General features: G+C 45.2%; 1 protein-coding gene across 3 annotated transcripts in view; it reads right to left on the reverse strand.

The window, feature by feature from the left end:
- SNX10 (sorting nexin 10) overlaps positions 1–5728 on the reverse strand; it is a 63558-nt gene extending 57830 nt beyond the window's left edge. The window contains exon 1 of one of the 3 annotated variants that reach the window (XM_043541022.1): positions 5087–5728. The gene's annotated coding sequence lies outside the window, so the exon portion shown is untranslated. Of the gene's footprint in view, positions 1–4954 lie in introns of all 3 variants that reach the window. The other 2 variants (XM_037890506.2, XM_037890507.2) reach the window with 2 other exon arrangements.
- Between the last annotated feature and the right edge of the window lie 272 nt (positions 5729–6000).

Genomic DNA, 6000 nt, shown 5'->3' on the forward strand with positions numbered 1-6000 from the left:
CAGGGTTTGGGATCTTTTTGCAATTCTTAGGGCCAATGGGTGCCCTAATAGCCATGGGGGTAAACACTGTCTGCTTCCAACTGCAAATGGACAGAAGACTGTGTCCCATCCCATTGGATGTAGGCTGCCCATAGAGATCCATGAATTCATTACCATTTGGCTTGATCACTTCATCTCATATCTAAGAGTAAAGCTCCAGCTCATATAAAAAGCAGCAGCCAGTTTCCTTAGCATCATAAGTCACTGTTAATAAGTCACTGCAATGCTCCACTCTCTGCAATGATTTCCCATTGAATACAGAATTTGGTTCAAGATCCCGTCTTGATGTTCAGAGCCCTCAGTTAGGACTGTTCATAGTTGACCAAATTACCTCCTCTCTTTCTCTCTCCACACTAGTTTCAATGGAACATTCATCCTGTTGACCAGCAGAGGAAGGTTTTCATAAGAGATATGCACCTAATTAATAGATCTAACTCAGTGACAGGAGTGGCCACAGGCCTACCCATTTCCGAAAGCTAAATGCCAAACTCATTTCCTTGATATAGCTCGGCTTCAATAAATTCTTCACCCACACAAACAAATACATGTTTCAAAACCATATACATTAACCAATCTATTTTTACAGGCTGGGAAAGGAGAGAGAGAGTGAGAGAGAGAGAGATTAATTGTTTCTATTTTTAAATAGTGGGCAGAATTTAGATATTATATTGACCGGACAATATAAATACCTAGATAGATTTGGGGCTAAATTCTTACACATAGCCCCTTTGGCTTCATTAGGGCCTTTTGAGTGAATGAGTAAGATGAGCAGGATTTAACACTCAATATCAAGATTTATTTTGTCTGGAGCCTGGAATTCCTGTAGGATACAGGTACAGTTTTCTCCTAAGGCTCAGATCCTCAAAGAAATACAGGCTCCTAACTTCCACTGGTTTTTATGGAAGTTAGGCACCTAAATACCTTTGAGGATCTGGGTCCAATTACTTTTAGTATCAGAAAAAATAAGCTGCAGAGTTATTTTCCTGTGATTAAATAGGTTTTAGCAGAATATTTAACTAGGAAAAAGATCACCTGATCTTAAATTATCCAGATGCAGCACTTTTCCTTGATTCCAAAACCAAGAGCCTATGCATGCTATAGATCACATATGAGGAAGTAATATCAATATATTGCAGAAACATGCCACATTGAATTAGTCACCTGCCCTCTGTCAACTTCTCCATTTGGGCCAGGATTACTTAAAACATTCCACACCTCTGAGCAACTTCTAACAAGTTGTTGGGTTTTTTTGTTTTGTTTTTAAATCAACCAGCTAGAGAAATGTTTCCTTCTTTTCTTCCAAACGTCAAGAAATTACAAAAGAGATATGACAAACATGTAGGAGTTTGTGGTGTCCCACACGAAGGTCATCAGGGATAGAATTAAGAGGAGTTTCATTAAAAGAAGTTATAAAAAGGAGCCAGTACTTCTTGATAGCAGCACATACCTCCAGGACAACAGCTCCACAGTTGATCTACCAATACCAAACTGGTTAACTAAAGACCACTAGCAATCGTGATGGCAAGCTTCCAGACAGCAATAGCCACATGCGTCTCCATGCTGAAGGGAGCTGTCATGTATGTGTTCCACTACTACAGCTCTGGGGTGAGCTCTGCACAGATTTCTAGTAAAGTGGGCTTTCTCATCCTTAAGTACTAGTACCATTGCTGGTCTTCCCAGGTCTGCAGCACTATCCTGTTCACTAGGAAGTGCTGGTTGCCTGAGTCCAGAAGTGGCAGCTCACTAAGAGAAGCCCTTGCTCCTAGAAAAGATTGTACAGAGGTCACTGCTCAATTTCATCCTCCTGTGCTCATATTGCCACAGCACCACCGTGGCTGTCTCTCAAGTTACCCAAAGCATGACTGCCAATACATGTGCATCTGCCAGTTTGTATTAACTACCATCAGGATCACAGCACTCAGCCATGTCTCCCCGCATGCTGCCTGACAGCAGTCTGACAATGGCACTGGCTTCCAAAACCCAGATGAATGATGGGATAAAAGGAGAGGAATCATGGGAATTTTTTCATTTGACCCCCAAGTCTCAGAATTCCAGTGGCTTCTAGTAGGTATCCTATTATGTGCCACAAGAAAAATCCCCAAATGCATTGAGCCTAGCGGCAGAACATTGCACCATGGGATTTCTGCCCTGAATGCTGTGCACATATTTCAGTAAAACACAGCACCATGTGGACAAGATGATTCAAAAAGCAACCAGCTTTAACGGGCATAAAGCAGTGAGGACAAGCTGCTTTTGGAACAATTGTTCCTAATCAGTTAACACACACGAACAATCTGAAACAACTTTCAAGTGTCGACAAGCCCTGAGAGAGACCGTGAAGGGTAAAGATAGTATTTAGCCAGCCACATTACAAAATCGGGAGCAAGGAGAAACCAGAAAACTGATAGTTTATAGGGGATCAGACTTAAGCATAATATTTCATGTACCACAAGGACAAAAAAGAAGTGATGTTTTTCCATTGGGATGGTAACAGATTGTGGGCAAAATGCACCTTAAAAATCAAATAATTCTAATTACTATCTTTGTCAAACATGCACTTTAAAGAAGATAGTATTTCAGCCATCACAATCTCAAAACAGCTAGATCTAGGAAGCAATACTTGTAACTTTATAATGTAAAAGCTGGGAACTTCTTCTTTCAGGTAGTATAAAAGCATTAATCTCTAACTCTAGCAGTTCATGTTGCAGCCAAAGAGGAAGAAAATGGTGATTTTAGAATACACAAGCAAAATTTCACTGGTGGTTATCGATTAACTGCCATATCTAGAACTTTGGACCTCTCCTTATGAACTCACCTAGAATTAGTATAAATACATTCAAGTAATACAGCTGTATTTTTTATTTACGCATATAAATTCAAAATATATTAAAATGCTGGTAGAATTTCTTAATGAATTTTCAGTTTTATGAACAGTTGTGGATACATTATATGCCATATTAAAACAAACTAATACTAGTGTCCAGCACTGGGTTTATAAGAAAATGATAGAAAAGTGAACAACATTGTATGAATTCGTGAAAACTAACAAGGCTGTTTTAAAAAAATCAAGATGGGAAAGAAGAGAGCAGAAATGTGTGGGTGGAGGCAAAATTAAATATAGGGGGAAGTTAAAAAGTTATGTTGTAAGTAATGAATATATTTGTCTGTCTATCCATCAGATGTCTCTTACATTAGATTGTGAGCTCTTTGACCCAGGAACTGTCTTTTTGTTCTGTGTTTGTACAGTGCCTAGCACAATGGTTCTGGTCCATAAGTGGGGATTCCAGATGCTACACTAATAATTATTATTATATTTTAAGGGGCCTGATTCTGATCTCACTTATGCTCTAAGTTTACTATTTACTGCTTTACACTGATGGATGAGAGAGCAGAATAAGGCTCAAGCTTTATAAATCCATCTGGTGCCTTGGTGACGTGAACATACCACTTACAACTTTTTAGAAAAGCTCAGTGGAATTAAAGCCTTATTAGATAATGCTGGGCATAGTACAGGACTTCTTATTTATAGTCAACAGCAGCAGTTTATCAAAGAAAAAAAACCCTATGAAATCACAATAACAGTGTTCTGTGTGACATAATTTTGCTTAACAGTCTAGTACAGGAAGAAATTATTTCTCTGTTGTTCCAATTAGTACTTTATACTATACTGGAGAAGCAAGTCCTGTGATAGCTAACAAATTTGCAAGAAAGGCATATTCTGAAAGGGAATCAGTAATAGTCCCAAATGTGGGATCTCAAATGGAAAAAGTCCCCAGTATACATATAACAATCACACCCTTGGGCACATACTGCTATAGCCAGCGTCCCCAAAGGTGGCAATAGCTCAGATCTAATTCATTTACCTAAATTTCATTAAAAACTGCATCCCTTCACTCCAGTAAGCCCAAACCAGCAGCCCATTCTGTAGGAACTGGGTCTGGCAATAACCACTATGTACTGATCTATACTACTACTATACAGTAGTGCCTTGATTGTGTTACAGTACGGTTTGGTTTTCCTGCATGCACAAGACCAAATCCTGTTGCAACTATGGTACTTGTAGTACAATTATTGTATCATTTGCCCCAATCCATACAGACTGGGTCTGCACTAAGATTTTCTTAAAATCTCCCACTCATTACACTCGCACTAGTATTGCTGGTGAGAGTACTAGCCTAGACCTGTGGCTAGCTGGGCTCAGGGGATCCCCCCCTCACGTGACTTAGTGGTATGAATACAAATAGCCAATGTACACGTTTTCCCTCACCATTGCTACTGCAACAGGGGGAGAGCTACCTAAAATTGCCAAGGTAGGCATGGACTCGAAGAGCGAATACCAGACTATATAGCCCGTGGCATCTCATCTGACCGTCCCCATTAAGCGGCAGTGTTGGGGCAGCGGTGCATTAACATCCACTCGAACACATATCAAGAAATGCATTATCCCTTTTGGCGCTTCAAAGACAACTCAGGACAGTAACGGCTGGTCGACGGGGGACGTGCTAAATCTCACCGGCCGCCCCTCCCGCTTTAGCAGGGGAGCCAATGACTCCCGTCCTAGGCCACCCGAAAGCAAAGGCGGCTCCCTTGGACCCAGAGGGTTGTGAACGAGGATCCCCCGTCTCCACCCCCCCAACATCCCCATGCCCGGCTGGCGCGGAGCCCCAGGCTCAGGCTACCCGGTGCGTCCGCCTCCTCCCCACGGGCACACGAGCGCCTCAGGGTGACAGAGCCGCCAAGCGCCGGCCCGAGCAGAGCAGAGAGCGAAATGACCCCCCGCCGCTCCCGCCCCAGGTCCTCCTCCCCCGCGGGGCCAGGGCGCCCGCCCGCCGGACAGCGCAGCTGGGGCCCCCGCGTGCCCCGCGAGTCCTGTCCACTCGGAGCGGCAGCTACTAGCCTCCGCTCGGGAACGAACCCCAGCCGGGCCCCGCTCTCGGCCAGCAGCCGCGCTTGCCCTACTCACACCAACAGCGGCGGCTCCCGCGCTCCCCAGCCGCGGCGTCGGCACAGGCTCGGCAGGCTGAGCAGCCCGGCCACAGCCGCTCACCTAGTCCGAGCCAGCCACGGGCGGGGACTCGGCGCTGACGTGTCCCGCCGCGGGAGGAGCTGCGGCTGCCGCCAGGGCCGGCTTGGCAGGCGGGCGGGCGGGCGAGCGCGGGCGTGCCCCGCTGGGAGGCCGCGTGGGTGGGGGAGGCGGGAAGGAGGGCACTCGTCCGCGCTGGAGGCGGATGGGGTCTGCTGGGCGCCGGCGTCTGCGGCTGCACAGTCAGTCACGCCATCCTGCGGCTGCTGCAGCTGTGCTTCCGGGGGGATGACAGCAGGTGCCTCTGGCTGGGTGTCCTGTGTGAATCAGGCTGAGGATGACCTCACCACATCCGGATATGAGGGGCTTTGGTTTAGACATGCAACTATACCCCCCTCCCTCTGAACAAAAAAAAAAAAAAAAAAGTGTCCTGATTTTTCTCACTTGCTATCTGGTCACCTGATCTGATTTAGCATAAAGCAAAGTTCAGTACTAAAATATTCTGGGAACTTAAAGAGCTCTCTGCAAGCCAAAGCTTGTCTCTCTCACCAACAGAAGTTGGGCCACTAAAAGATATTACCTCACCCACCTTCTCTTTAAAACATCCCTTTGATATTCTGCACTCCACTCTGGTTGCCTAACCACCCATTTCAGGATCCCGCTTCTGTCTTCAACGTTTTCAAGGGGGCAATAAGGCAGATGAACCCCAGATTTGGGACAGGTACTCTCAGCTGTGGAATTTATTGCCTCCATGAAATTTACAACCTCTGGAGCCTGAGTTTTGTCACCTTAAGTGCAGCATGCAAGGCTTATCCCGTTCAGCTAGCCTTTTGCTAAGCACATAGTTGTGAAATGGCCAGTTACATACCCTGGGATAGAGGTCACATATTTTATTTCTGGTGAGTTAGGCCCATTTGGGGGCTTAGAAGTACATGGGA

This window comes from Chelonia mydas, chromosome 2 (genome assembly GCF_015237465.2).
Source record: "Chelonia mydas isolate rCheMyd1 chromosome 2, rCheMyd1.pri.v2, whole genome shotgun sequence".
Taxonomy (NCBI): Eukaryota; Metazoa; Chordata; order Testudines; family Cheloniidae; genus Chelonia; species Chelonia mydas.